The sequence below is a fragment of the Schistocerca gregaria genome, chromosome 4 (assembly GCF_023897955.1).
Source record: "Schistocerca gregaria isolate iqSchGreg1 chromosome 4, iqSchGreg1.2, whole genome shotgun sequence".
Taxonomy (NCBI): Eukaryota; Metazoa; Arthropoda; class Insecta; order Orthoptera; family Acrididae; genus Schistocerca; species Schistocerca gregaria.
This window is the reverse complement of record NC_064923.1, coordinates 722404200-722420176: the sequence shown is the minus strand read 5'-3', so window position 1 is coordinate 722420176 and position 15977 is coordinate 722404200.

Below are 15977 nucleotides of genomic sequence, written 5' to 3'. Positions count from 1 at the left end.
TGGGTTTCTTTTCCATTTGCAAAATAGCAAAAACTCAAGATGTGCAGTAGCATAGATTTACTAATCATTACACTATGAAAAACGAATAGAGTCACCGTCACATAACTTAACTACTACTCAAACCAAAATTAAGGGAATGGAAGTTGTACCAGGTCATTGCCCCACTTCTCTACTCAACTCTGAGCACTACTCTCTTTCAAACAGAAAATTAAATCTTCAAAAAAGTTACTAAATGGTTGACCTGTCAGAATATTCACATTAATCTAGCATCACAGTTATCAGTTAATAAACAAAATTGCTTTTCTTCCTTCCAGTATCACCACTTTAAGCACATAATTCTTCGGAATACAAACAGAAGTTTTCAGATAACCTATAGATCCAATAATGCAACATTATATGGGTTGTACCTCACTAACATTTTGCTCTTTCTGTTAAATTCTCATTTGCAGTTGTAGTGTCATGAAATGCACAATGTAAACAGTACCCAATGTTACCTAGTTCAAAATTACATCATCAGTACAGTTACACCACATTTGTTTGTATACAGTCACCGTCACATAACGTAATTACTACTCAAATCAGAATTAAGGGAATGGAAGTTGCACCAAATCATTGCCCCACTTCATGTCTATCAGCTCCATTATTGTACTTACCTTCCTTATCTCGTTAACTAGTAGAATGCATTCTCAAAAAATAATCCTACTGCAGAGAGAGGTTCCCTAGCCATTAAGACCCTAACATTATTAATTATTTTATTATTTCATTATTACCTCATTATCTAATAAATAAGCACCTGCTCTGCTTATTCAATGCAAAATTGATTGTACTGAAAAACTCTCCACAGTAACAGACCCTTATATCAAAGCAAAATTAACTCTCATTACTGCTCAGACAGAATTATCACTTAGAAAAACAATTATTTCACTGTATTCCATCAAATTGCTTAAGATTCTAGCCTGAAGGGCAATATACATACAAATCTTGCTTATTCATTCCACACATTACTCCAGGCAACTATGATTGAAGTTTTAATTCCTTAAGGATACAGGGTACTTACAAATGGTGGAAAAAATAAAGTTTTTTATGACTTTATTAAATTCTGTAGTCTTTCCTCATTACATTGATATGTAAATTATAGGGTTTCAAATGAAAAATGACTTATATAAACCAAATTTTAAAGTTACGCTCATGTACGCTGAAACCAAATTTTAAAGTTACGCTCATGTACGCTGCCATGCCCCCTTTATTTCTGTTACAGAAACCAGTATTATTTCGAAAGAACTGTGAACTTTCTGTTTCCAGCGATTATACGTATGATACATTATATATGTTAGTAACAGTGCATGTTTATAGTGTCTGTAGATGATTATCTTTGCTAGTATTTACTTTTGTTTTGCTGAAGCAGTTTGTTCACATGTTACTGAATGTTTGTTGCCCAAGTGCTACATATGTTTGTGGCGTTTGTGTCCTTTAGTGTGCAATAAATACAAACTATGCCACACATTAAGAAATTCAATAAAAGGAAATTCCGTGGTAATGAGTTCACAAAAACAAAGGATGCCACACTGTTGAAAGTAACCTATGTATCAGTTCTTCAGGGAAAAAACTCCCACATGGCACGTGTCCTGATGATTCAAAGTTTTGTATTACCAATGACACTGTTTGTAGTGGATTTGTTGTTGTTGATCTGGACATCTTATCTTCTGTGGTAAAGGAAGTGGTGAAATGTAAACAATGTGATGGTGTGGGCTGTCTGGAAATAACTGAACAACAACAAGAATAGAACAGAATACCCCTCACATAGCGTGTCATATACAATCAGATGATTGGGACATAGGTGGCTTGTCAGTTTAAAGCTACTTCTAATAGTAAGTATATAGAATAATTACAGGTATTTTGTAATTTTAAGTACCACAAAATGATTTAAAATAATCATGTTGAAAATAAAGTAAAATTAAGAATAAGTATTTACTTAAAGTACTTTTTAGCATGACAGAATAAAATGTAATGGAAATACGGAAGCGTCCGATCCTGCCTGTCTGCTTTGACCCATGACGTCACAAATATGGCGGAAACAACGATAAACCACGATTCCAATATGGCACATATAAAGTCGTTACGTACACATTATGAGGACGAAAATACATCGAAAAACAAACACACACACGTTCCACAAAAAGCCTAATGACACTAACGGGACAAGCGGGGGAAAATAGGGGGTTTCTGAGTGGGGACAAACTAAATATAAACAAATTTAGACACCCACACCCATACAAAACCGCGCAAAATGACGAAAAAAACCGACATCACAAAACTCCCAAAATACCACTAAGCACTTTATCATCTGGAACCGGACACTTCCCTTGACCTATATAGCTCAACAGCAGCTCCTGATCCCATTAATTAAGACCTAACACTTCCCTTGACCTAAATAGCTCAAAAACATCTTCTGATACAAATACCAACATTCACAGCCACACATTGGGATCAAACACTTCCCTTGACCTATTATCCTTACAACATCTCCACATGCGCCATCCATGGTCTGAGACTCCGGAACTTTAAGTAAGCCTCATTTCTTCATGACATACTGAACACTTCACGACTTCATCCAAAAATTCGAATAGTTGAAGAAATTTTATTAGAGACAACGCACTGTCCCTCATCATAGCTGACAACTGAAAACTGTTGACACTGTCAGTCATATCCATACCTACCAAAGACATAAAAAAAGCAGTTTACCAAAATTCACACACGACCCCACACTCGGAAACTAAACCAAAAACATCACCTAACACACCACCAGAGAGCACCACCGGTCGCATCAAAACGACACCTACAAACACGCCACTCTCACAAACTAAATTCCGTGCCGTCACACACCACAACAGCCTTATGTCAAGGGGTCAAAGCCAACGGGTGGGATCGGACGCTTTGGTCGACCCGGCCTACGAATAATATGTGGACATCTACATTGAATTCCCACGCTTCTCAGTTACTTGTCTTAGGATGAATAAGTGATCTAATGTGTATCTGTTTCTGCGGAAACCACATTGGTAGTACCTAATCAATTCTTCTGTTATTGGAATCAGACTTTTAATAGGCAGCTTGATAAGATTTTGTAGGTGACATCCAGTAAGGCAATTCCTATGTAGTTATCACAAACAAGTGGATCATTCTTCTTAAATATGGGGCACACAATTGCAGTTTTCCAATCTGCGATAATGGTTTCTGTCTTCCAAATTGTTTCCATTAATACCTGTATTTCTAATTCCAGTTATGGTCCTCCATTCTTTAATAACTCAGCGTATATCTGGTCTTTGCCGCAAGCCTTGTTATTCTTTAATTTCTTTATTACTTGCAATAATTCATTTAATGAAGAGAAGTAACTCTATCAGCTGTATCAATTGTATCAGGTTCTTCCAATTTAAAGTAAGTGTGTGTGTCATTGCAGTTGAGAAGTTGTGAAAAGTATGTCTTCCATTTTTTTGTATGTCATTTTTGTTGGTCACTATTTTCCAGGTTGATCGATGCGTCCGATCCCACCCGTCGGCTTTGAACCGTGACGTAAGGCTGTTGTGGTGTGTGACGTCCATATTGGAATCATGGTTTATGGTCGTTTCCGCCATATTTGTGACGTCGTGGATCAAAGCAGACGGGCGAGATCGGATGCTTTCGTATTTTCAAAAGGCCTATGGTAGCATACACCGACAGACACTCCTAAATATAACGAAAGAATTTAAAATACCATCAAAATTAATCAGACTAGTTAAAATGCGTACAGACATAACTTTATGTCATATAAAGACATCAGTAGGAGAACTGAAGATTTTAAGGTGTATACTGGACTAAGACAAGGAAATGCCATTTCACCTATTTTATTTAACCTTGTCCTTGAGAAGATTGATAGAGAATTTTCTAAAACCAGTCCACAAGGGATCCAGCTACAGGATGTGAACATTACAAGACTTGCCTATGCAGATGATGTAGGACTAACAAGAAGTCCCAAAACAGAATTATGAGAATGATGCAAAATTATTACAAAACTGGTGGGAAAACAGAATTGCTTGTTAATGAAGAAAAGACAGAATACCTACCCAGAAGTAAGAAAACCAGAAAAGATGCACAGTCTTTGACATTTTTTTTTAAATTAGAGATGGGGCCCCTCCACGCCCGCAACAACGTGGTGACCAAACCAAAAGTTCTACTGTCACCTCCGTAAACATGTTAGTTATCTAGGATGCTGGGCTGTGATGTTGTCCGTGCGTCTAGGTACGACTACACATTAACACAGTCCATCAGGTGATAGATAGTGGACGAAACGCGAGTGAGGGTAGCGATTTGAAGAGCACAGGGAAAAAAGTGCCTCTGCGACAGTGGGATGGGTAGTAAGAGCGGTAGTGGCTTACTAGCTGCGATAGTTCATGCAAGGTTGGATTTGTTAGTATAGGTATCATGCATAATTACCGTGACAAGCGATGGCGATGTGTCCCAGTTGCTGCAGCTGCTACATTCCTGGAACAATCAAGATCGTTATACGGTAGTGGGAGATCGGCCATAGATCATCTCACTGTGTGGGGGATGTGTGGAGCTTGTCTGCATGTAGTGTACGGTACAGGTACCCTGTGTGGTGCCAGTTATAGACTGTAGATGGATTCAATTTCAAGACTGTTGACTACTCCAAGTACTTTTTAGTAATAACAACAGAAGAGATATAGAAACAGATGCCCGTTTAGCAATAGCAAACAAGACACTTTTTAGTTTCATCAAAATTCTAAGAAAAAGATCACTTAGCAGTAACTTCAAAATCCACTTATATCAATCAACCATTATACTGTGATGTTATATGGATGTGAAACATTAATATTTAGAGAGAAAATGAATAAAAACTGTTAATATTCCAAAGAAAAGTACCAAGGAAAATTTTTGGATCTGCATACAACAAAAATGGAGAATTGAGAATAAGAAGGAATGCAGAATTAAGAGGACTGTACAAACACCGTAACATTGTCAACGTGCTCAAGAGGAGAAGGTTGAATTGTGCAGGCCATATAGTAATAATGACAGAGAATAGACCACCTAGAATGGCATTCAACAGAACAAGAGATGGAACCAGAGGAAGAGGAAGACCCAGAATTAGGAAACAACTAGGATGAACAGCAACTGGACAAACAGTGCATTGGGCAGACAGAAGTGGAAGAGGCTAATAGACCAGGCGTATGGTCAAGAAGACCCTTGACACATGTAACGCAAAGTATAGTAAGCACTGGTGACTTACACTGCAATCTGTATTCTATTAAGTGTTCCAGTACTGGTACTGTACATTAGAAACATTTTTCATAAATGAGGGTTCCTACATGAATGTGATGACAGCCATCTTCTCTTATTCCATTTCATCGGTGAAGAAAGAAGAATATAGCATAGGCTACTCATCCAGTAATGTGTGTTTGATAATTATTCTAAAATACTAGTCTATTTGATTGATCATGAAAATGACATCTTCCTGTGAAAACTCACAACTTAAAGATTCCTTTAAATATTCATTTGCATTCCCAAACATATTACCACAAAGCTTAAATGTAGTGTACTTCCTAATACCTCTCTGAATAAGCGTTTCTTGATGTGTGGCAAAATCAAAAATCATTTCTTCACTTATGTATTCACTGCAGCATAAATACTTTTCGTACTGAAGTTTACGATAATCTTATACTTTAGTACACTCGCTAGGACACGAAAATTATCTGTTTCAAATATAAACAAACTTTTAAACTTATACTGCTATTTGGTACTCCAATCTATCTCTTCCCCTTGTAAATGTTTAAGTTAATTTTAGTTGTATCTGCCAAGACTTTGTGTAGCAATACTTTAAATTGTTTTTAAAATGCAACAGGATGTACAGAACCACCTGGTTTTAAATTCCTTGTAGTGCGCTACAGTATAGCCCACGAGTTCAAATTTCTCATACAAACGAGTCATCTACTACTTCTAGCTCTTCACCCGTATCAGTTAAAGCGTTTGGCGCACAAATCACTTCATTAACATCTTTATCCAGCTCTTATACACTTCACCCCGTTTATCCGAGATTTGATTACTTTTTATTTCTCGAGTTGAAGGTCCCTCTAGCTTGATTTGTAACTTCGCAGGTAAGTTTAATAAGTTAGCTTCTATATTGCAAATTTTACTAATTGAAGAGCGTACTTTTATAGCTAACTTGCCCTTGTGTTTATAAAATTGTAATAATATTTGACAATTCTCGTTTCGTGTATCTAACGCAATTTTTTTAAATTTTTCCAATTCCTCTAGTTTCTTTAACTGTTCCATTTGAGCTTTACTACTATCTGATAATGTCTCCCTTTTTTTTCAAAATTTCTGACATTCCGACTTCTATTTTTTCCGAGTGGTTACAGGCATTCGATAATAGTAACAGGAATTGCAAACACTTAACTGCAACACCAACCTAAAGAATCAATAAAAATTAGCATCCACACTTCAGAGCTGGATCACCTTAAAAAGAAAGTAGGTATACCATTTTTTCACTCCCGACTCAACAGTCATTTTAACACGTAAATATATGTTTTGTTGACCTGGTTGCCATTGTCAACCAATCTCATTTTTGCCTTCTGATATGTTAATTCACACGTTTGGTTTTTATCAAGTCATCAAATAACTACTACTAAAGTATATGAATTATACTACTTGACACTACCACAGGTGTTCAGCTATAATGTCTTCAGCAGTCAGTTGTGGACAATCTGAATTTTATTGTAGATCGATTTTAACTATAAATAGTCATCATAGGTGCATAAAATGGTGTGGTCACAATTGCATGCGCCTGAACTTCATGGCAGTGTGACCACACCAGGTGTTTTATGCACTGCTCGTGGCTATTCCATATTTGAAATCGATCTGCAATATAATTCAGACTGTTTGTGACTGATCACTTGTCTTTCCTCCCTGAAAATCCAGCTGTCACTGCATAACGGGTTCTTATGGATGCCAGCATTAATATATCTTCATTGTTTACTTCTGATGCTCTAGGCAACGCTTTATATTTATCTGTTATTTCTTGTAAATTCCTGTGTGCATCTCAAAAGCTCTCTTACTTTAGCGCCTCTAATCTGCCTCCATCTTGGGTGCCAAATGAAGTCTAATAAAAGGGTCCCTAGATACCAATTTTAACTAAGTTATTGTTTCTCGACTGATGTGTCACCTCGATGCTGTTCATGAGCACTTTGACCACAGTCTAATATGTACAGACATGGCACACACTCTTGCGGAAGTTATTACCATTTGACAGCTAGAGCGACACCAGAGTTCTCAGTGGTGAGAACGCAGACATTCACATGAGACGTAAGGATAATATTTGTTTTTAGGTGTTTTCTACTTAATTAATGAATTAGTTGGTATATTTTGGATTCCATTTGTTAATAAGTTATCAATAGACATTAAGTATCATCAAACACATGTGAAACAGCTGAACCACACTGATTCTGTGACATAAGCTGAAACGTATTCATGAAGAAATTCTTTGGTATATGTGTATTTCTAGGTTAATTCGCTGAAAACAGAGATGGTAAACATATATTTTATGCATGAGAAGCATATGTTTCTGTTGTTATTATCATAAGCACTTTCCAACACTAAAAAAAATTTATGGCGCCTAACGATTCGTCCTTCCTTAAACTTCACTAGATTTTCTAATATGCAAATATTTTCGTAAATGTAACTGCTTTCGCTTCAAAAGTGAATGTTTTTAAGTCTTGCCGTTCCTCCACCAGGTTTTGCAATAATTGTTGGATTGGTTTCTTCTGTGTTAGGAAACAGTTTTATTGTTTTGACGATTTAGTACTACATGATTTTCCCTTTAAGTTACAGGGGTGGTAGCTTGCCCTATGATATGTTAAATAATGTAAATATAATAGAGGGAAACATTCCAGGTGGGAAAAATATATCTAAAAACAAAGATGATGTAACTTACCAAGCGAAAGCATTGACATGTTGATAGACACACAAAAAAATAAATAATGTAAGTATTACATAGAAATACACTCCTGGAAATTGAAATAAGAACACCGTGAATTCATTGTCCCAGGAAGGGGAAACTTTATTGACACATTCCTGGGGTCAGATACATCACATGATCACACTGACAGAACCACAGGCACATAGACACAGGCAACAGAGCATGCACAATGTCGGCACTAGTACAGTGTATATCCACCTTTCGCAGCAATGCAGGCTGCTATTCTCCCATGGAGACGATCGTAGAGATGCTGGATGTAGTCCTGTGGAACGGCTTGCCATGCCATTTCCACCTGGCGCCTCAGTTGGACCAGCGTTCGTGCTGGACGTGCAGACCGCGTGAGACGACGCTTCATCCAGTCCCAAACATGCTCAATGGGGGACAGATCCGGCGATCTTGCTGGCCAGGGTAGTTGACTTACACCTTCAAGAGCACGTTGGGTGGCACGGGATACATGCGGACGTGCATTGTCCTGTTGGAACAGCAAGTTCCCTTGCCGGTCTAGGAATGATAGAACAATGGGTTCGATGACGGTTTGGATGTACCGTGCACTATTCAGTGTCCCCTCGACGATCACCAGAGGTGTACGGCCAGTGTAGGAGATTGCTCCCCACACCATGATGCTGGGTGTTGGCCCTGTGTGCCTCGGTCGTATGCAGTCCTGATTGTGGCGCTCACCTGCACGGCGCCAAACACGCATACGACCATCATTGGCACCAAGGCAGAAGTGACTCTCATCGCTGAAGACGACACGTCTCCATTCGTCCCTCCATTCATGCCTGTCGTGACACCACTGGAGGCGGCCTGCACGATGTTGGGGCGTGAGCGGAAGACGGCCTAACGGTGTGCGGGACCGTAGCCCAGCTTCATGGAGACGGTTGTGAATGGTCCTCACCGATACCCCAGGAGCAACAGTGTCCCTAATTTGCTGGGAAGTGGCGGTGCGGTCCCCTAAGGCACTGCGTAGGATCCTACGGTCTTGGCGTGCATCCGTGCGTCGCTGCGGTCCGGTCCCAGGTCGACGGGCATGTGCACCTTCCGCTGACCACTGGCGACAACATCGATGTACTGTGGAGACCTCACGCCCCACGTGTTGAGCAATTCGGCGGTACGACCACCCGGCCTCCCGCATGCCCACTATATGCCCTCGCTCAAAGTCCGTCAACTGCACATACGGTTCACGTCCACGCTGTCGCGGCATGCTACCAGTGTTAAAGACTGCGATGGAGCTCCGTATGCCACGGCAAACTGGCTGACACTGACGGCGGCGGTGCACAAATGCTGCGCAGCTAGCGCCATTCGACGGCCAACACCGCAGTTCCTGGTGTGTCGGCTGTGCCGTGCGTGTGATCATTGCTTGTACAGCCCTCTCGCAGTGTCCGGAGCAAGTATGGTGGGTCTGACACACCGGTGTCAATGTGTTCTTTTTTCCATTTCCAGGAGTGTAGCATCAAATTTCCATCCAATTTCACTGTTGCCAGCATTCTCAAAAATTTTAGAAAAAGTAATGTACAATCGTCTTTATAACCATCTTATCTCAAACAACATACTGTCAAAGTCACAGTTTGGATTTCTAAAAGGTTCTGATATTGAGAAGGCTATCTACACTTACAGTGAAAATGTGCTTAATTCATTGGACAAAAAACTGCAGGCAACTGGTATAATTTATGATCTGTCAAAGGCATTTGACTGTGTAAATCACAATATCGTTTTAAGTAAATTAGAATATTATAGTGTAACAGGAAATGCTGCAAAATGGTTCAAAGCTTGTATCTCTGGCAGGAAACAAGGGGTGTTATTAGGAAAGAGACACGTATCAAGCTATCAGGCATCATCCAACTGGGAACTAATTACATGTGGGGATCCACAAGGTCCCATTTTGGAGCCCTTACCTTTTCTCGCTTATATCAATGACCTTTCATCAGTAACATTACCAGAATCCATGTTCGTTTTGTTTGCCAATGATACAAACATTGCAATAAATAGCAAATCAAGTGTAGTATTAGAAAGAAATTATTTGTGGACATTAATCACTGGTTCCTAGCCAATTCTTTGTCCCTAAACTTTGAGAAATAAAAACACTAGATGCAGTTCAGAACTTGTAAGGGGTGTCCCACAAGTATATGCCTAACATACAATGACAAGCACATAGAAGAAGTGGGCAATGTTAAATTCTTGGGATTACAGCTTGATAATAAATTCAACTGGGAAGAGCACATCACAGAACTGCGGAAGTGTATTAACAAATCTCTATTTGCAATGCGAATTGTGTCAGACATAGGGGATATAAAAATGAAAACGCTGGCATACTATGCTTACTTTCATTCCATAATGTTATATGGGATTATTTTTTGGGGTAATTCATCAAGCCAAGCTTAAGTATTCCGGGCACAAAAACATGCAGTAGGAGTTAAATGTGGTGTGAACTCAAGAACATCCTGCACAAGCCTGTTTAGGAAACTAGGGATGCTAACTACTGCTTCCCAATATATTTATTTCTTAATGAAATTTGTCATTAAAAATACATCACTTTTTCAAACCAACAGCTCAGTTCATGGAATCAATACTAGAAATAAGAATAATCTTCACAAGGATTTAAAGTCGCTTAGTCTTGTTCAGAAAGGTGTGCATCATTCAGGAACACACATTTTCAATAACTTGCCAGCAGCCATAAAAAGCTTAACAACCAATGAAATTCAGTTTAAGAGAAGACTAAAGGATTTATTGGTGGGCAGCTCTTCCTACTCCATTGATGAATTCCATTCCTCAGTAGAACTAACTGATTTGTGTGTGTGATATTATAACGTCTGCACAATTTCAGTGCAGTAACGTGTGCGTTGTAAATATTTTATTTTAAAATCCAGTGCATTGGTATTTGTAAAATTCATATAGTGTTCATTAAAAAATGATGATCATTCCACTTGGGACCTGTTGAATGGTACATTAGCTTATTTGTTTTATTTGTAAATATTTATCATATATTGTTGTTTTTCTGACATGTTCTACATCATGGAGGACCTCCTCACTACGGATCAATTAGAATGAAAGTAAATCTAATCTAATCTAATCTAATCTTACGTTCTATAAAGATTTCCTACGTTCAACATCCAGAGATTTGGCTGAAAGTGCTGAGATTAACCGAGAGTGGAATCTTACTATAACTGAGGTTGGAATATTCCTACATGTCAGTCAGGATGCCTGCAGATGCCGTAATATATATTCGAAACTGGTAGCCCAATAAAATAAGAGTTTTGAAGTTAGACGCCTGAAAGGTTTTGATTTAACATCCTGTACTGAAGAGCCGAGTCCCACAACCATCTGTGAAAAAATGGACAGACAGAGACTAGCAATTGAAACTCCTCTTTGTTGGGTAGATACTCGACGTATTTCTGCAGAAGGCCTCATCATCTGGAGCTTACTACCATTTTCTTGTTATTAAATGAAAATAGCATTATTCTGACTCGTTAATAAACTGCCCTGTAATGTACTGTTTCATACCTCCAAAAGGGCTTAGGAAAGAATGGTGTCATCTTTTAGTTATTGTGACATTTTGGCTCTACGTATACGCCTTATTGTAAAAATTATGTTGCAAATCAGTATAAACGTTAGTATATGCACTCATCCGATACCATATTCTGAATCGGCGCTTGCTGGCCACTTGGGTGGCTGCTGTAGCTGTCGACAACAAAAAACGAGGCCGAGTGTTTCAACTTACGTTAGATTGTGATTTTTACCTTAGTGAAGCTCTTGTTTTCTTGATGCTGTGTTCCTGCAGTAAAGTGCCACTCATTCTGCTGTGGGACTTTTCATTTCCAGAAGGTCGAGGCCAATAAGAGAACTCACATTTACACCAACTCACTACAAAAGGATGTGAGTTCTATTTTGAAAAATCTTCTGTATTTGGCTGCTCTCGTACTCAATAATTCCAACAAGCAATTATTCTTTTTTCCAGGACTTATGCTGGGCAATTTGATATCCCATTTACCGCTTTCCATTTGGCTACAAAAATCCACTGTGTTAGGGTGTCATGGTTTCGTTACACTCAAACATTTTGCTAAAAATGTGTCACACATATGAAAGAATAAGTTAAATACTTACAATTAAAAGGGCAGTACAACTGTAATCATGAACAAATACATTGAGAAATGTCTCGATTTCTACTCAGCCAGCTACATACAGTAAAACTGACACAAAACGTAATCGCACGGAACTAAAACAATTTTCCGACAAGGACAAGTTTCCAGATTAAGCAAAACTCACTAGACTACATAAAATGTCAGGTATCATGCATAAAAGTATAAAATTGTAATTACGCAAATTTAGATACCTTCATTTCTGCACAGTAGATTTTCATTTACTGTATACTGTGGGAAAGAACATTAGATAATAAGGAATTTCTGTGTTTTTACTTTAAATTAGTTTACTGTTGTATGTACATTTATATTATTACTGTGTTTATCCGTGTGTGAACTTAACTCCGTGGACTCGTCCGGAACAATATCGTTGTCCTGAAGTAGCTCAACTAATCACTCTAACCTGAGTACGGCACTTCCTACATTTGACTTACATTACCCTTTTTTCGCCACATATCAAGGAGACAAACCTGTTGAAATTACCTGTCCAAAGCCGGCCTCTGTGGCCGAGTGGTTCTAGGCGCTTTAGTCTGGAACCGCGCGGCTTCTACGGTCGCAGGTTCGAATCCTGCTTTGGGCATTGATGTGTGTGATGTCCTTAGGTTAGTTAGGTTGAAATTGATCTAAGTTCTAGGGGACTGACGACCTCAGATATTAAGGCCCATAGTGCTAAGAGCCATTTCCTGCCCAAAATCGATTGTTCTATGCAAGTATTTGCCCTATACAACAGTTCGAACAGCTTGGGAAAATGAGTGTGCTGCAAATTGTGTAGCATTGTTTATGCATGCAATAGCTTCTTCAGACGCACTAATTATTGTAGGGACATCATTTTGCTACTCTTCTTCTTTGTTTCGTCTCTTTCTGGCCAAGATCTCTATTGAATCTTGCTGAATAAAAGTGGATTACGTCGACAGAAACTCACCCATTCGAATGTAGCCATCTACACTACATGACATGTTTTGCATTCAATTAATTCAGCAATCGCTGTTGTATTTAATGAAGCTTCCATTGCCACAGAAGCGTCGTATACTTGATGTCCAAAGCCGCTTTGCTGAAGCAGTTTGTCACAGTTTTGGGCAATATTAAACTTACTGCCAAGCCAATCCAGTTTACTGCATCCAAATAGGAATTGACACTTCAAGGGCAAATGCACTTTCCACTTCTTCGACAATAAGAATTCGAAACAGTATCAACAACCAATCCAATTTCACGTTTGCTAACTTGCCTTCAGGTGGCAGATAATATTGTATAGGAATAAGAAAACTTGGTGATTTCCTTTTTTTCATTTTGGTACTGAAAGAACCCAGTCATTCTTCTATAAGACCACCAACCGTCCAGCCTTTTTATTGCTTCGCTATGTGACTGGAAACTTACTGATCCTGTTGTTGTGGTCTTCAGTCCAGAGGGTGGTCTGATGCAGCTCTCCATGCTCCTCTATTCTGGGCAAACTTCTTCATTTCAAAGTAACTACTGCAGCCTACATCCTTCTCCTGAATCTGCTCAGTGTATTCATCTCTTGGTCTCCCTCTACGATTTTTACCCTCCAGTACTAAATTGGTGATCCCTTGATGCCTCACAACATGTCCTACCAACCGATCCCTTCTTCTCATCAATAGCAATATGACCATGGGAATGAGGATGCTGGTGTACAGGGAGGTAGTGCCAATAGTGACGAGTAGGGATCCAGGAGGTAAAGGGGTGGGGATGGTTGATGTGGGAGGCTAGATTACGGGCAATTGATTGGAGGTGTTGGTTGACAAGGGGCGAATATCTCTCAATGGGGGCACAATAACCAGGGGGTATCTTAGGGGGGAGGAGGGAAATGGATTCAGAGGAGATGTTCTTGGAAGGGCCTAAGGCTTTAAGCAGGGATTGAAGATTGTGTTGGACCTCTAGGATGGGATCTCAATAAGTGGAGGAGTCGGATACCTAACAGGAAGTCTGCGCCTCATTCCACATTAAACCCAACCAAACACAACAGTACTGTTCTTTTGACAGCTGTCATCCCTTTCACACCAAAAAGTCCTCCCACACAGCCTGACTTCCTGTGGATGGCATATCTGCAGTGAGAGGAACTCCCCTGCCCAGTATGCTAGCACCTTATGGCAAGTTGAAAAAGAGAAGAGTGTGGGAGACAGAAAGAAGAGAGGTATATATGTGTGTATAATAAAGCCCTTCCCTCAAAACATTTTTCTCTGCTTTATACCTACCCTGTGTTGCCACAGATGATGTGTCACTGATCTCATTTGTACATGCGACGTGCCTATTTGCTTCCAAATAATGTTTACCAACCTGCAATCTTCTATTGTTGTTGTCCCCTGAGCAGAAAACAGCACATAGGTCATGATTAGATAATCATGAGGGTGTAAGAAACTCTTTACGAGGAACTGTTGTTTTAGTATTGTTTAAATTTCCAATCAGTTTGTTTATACAGGATACTACTAGCTTTTTATTAGCAGAACATGAGAAACTACACAATTGCATTCCACTTTAGTCACAAATGGTTTGTGTTTTTCAACAAATTAATGAACTGTGTATTTCTGCAATTAGCATCACACTGTTCTCAGCTATATGTCCATGTAACCATACTTGCTATTAAGGTCTTAACCCGACACTGACCACGGCAGACAATATGTCTGACCTCCGTGACTCCTGAACTAGCTCTATTTATAAACTAGACATGGCAAATCAAGTCTTAACTCAAGATGTATATGATCCGGGACAACCGGGAAAAACCCGGGAATTTGTTCATCTGGGAGAAAACCAGGAAAAACCCGGGAATTTTCATTGTTTTAGCTTTTAGTTAAATTTTTGTAATTTTGACAGGTAGGAATCGATTCTCTAGCAAAGAATGTTGCTGTATCCTGCTAAGGGAGAATGATACTGCAGCAATAAATTATAAACGAGAGGGGAAAAAAAAAATAAAACTTTAGTGGCAATTTACAACAACAAAACACTATGCATGCACAAGCGTATGGCAAACAGCAAAAATATGTGAAAGGTCAGTACATCAGTGCACCTGATGATGGCGATGTGGTCGATTGCCGAAATACTGTGTCCTCTGCACACTCATACCAGGCTGTTTACCAGATATTTATTTCATCATAAAATACACCTGGAGAAATTGAAGAATCACATGTCAAAGGCCGTCGGGCGAAGACTATGTAATTCTTCGTAACAATAAACTTCTTGCTGTGAGCATGATGTCACAAATGTTCACATTAGATTCGTTTGACCAGTTGCCAGCGAGCTCATGCGCATGCACAGTTGACTCACGTATGAGCAGTATCATCTCCTGCTTGCTGCTACAAGTGTTGCTGTTAGCTGTATTGGTAGTAGCAACAAGCAGCCAGATGCAAACGAGAAAAATTTTTCTCGCACACTCTAGCTGCCAGATTCACGCATGCGCAGAGTTGTCGGAGTTGTAGTGGGGAGGGGATTAGTCTTTACATGAGCCGTATTTGCGTTTAATTTACATCTCCTATGTCAAATGAAAACAAAATGAATTTCTGTGGCCAGGAGCTATCAAGTGAATTAAAATACATTCACATAATTACGGAGGGCAGAAGTATATTATTAATTTCAGTTTTCTGATTATTTTATTTCCAAGTTATTAGCAGTCAAGCATTAAATTGCCTTGCAGAACAATGAAGTTAGTTTTGCAAGTTTGCTAAAGAAATTTGGCTTTATTAATCTTTCCGCTGAGGCAATCATTTTATTTGAAACGAAGTGTTTATTCCACAGTAGTGGCTAGTTCCAACCGTTCGCCAAATTTCAAGTATGTGTTATCATCTGCCATGTAAGCTTAATATCAGATGGGA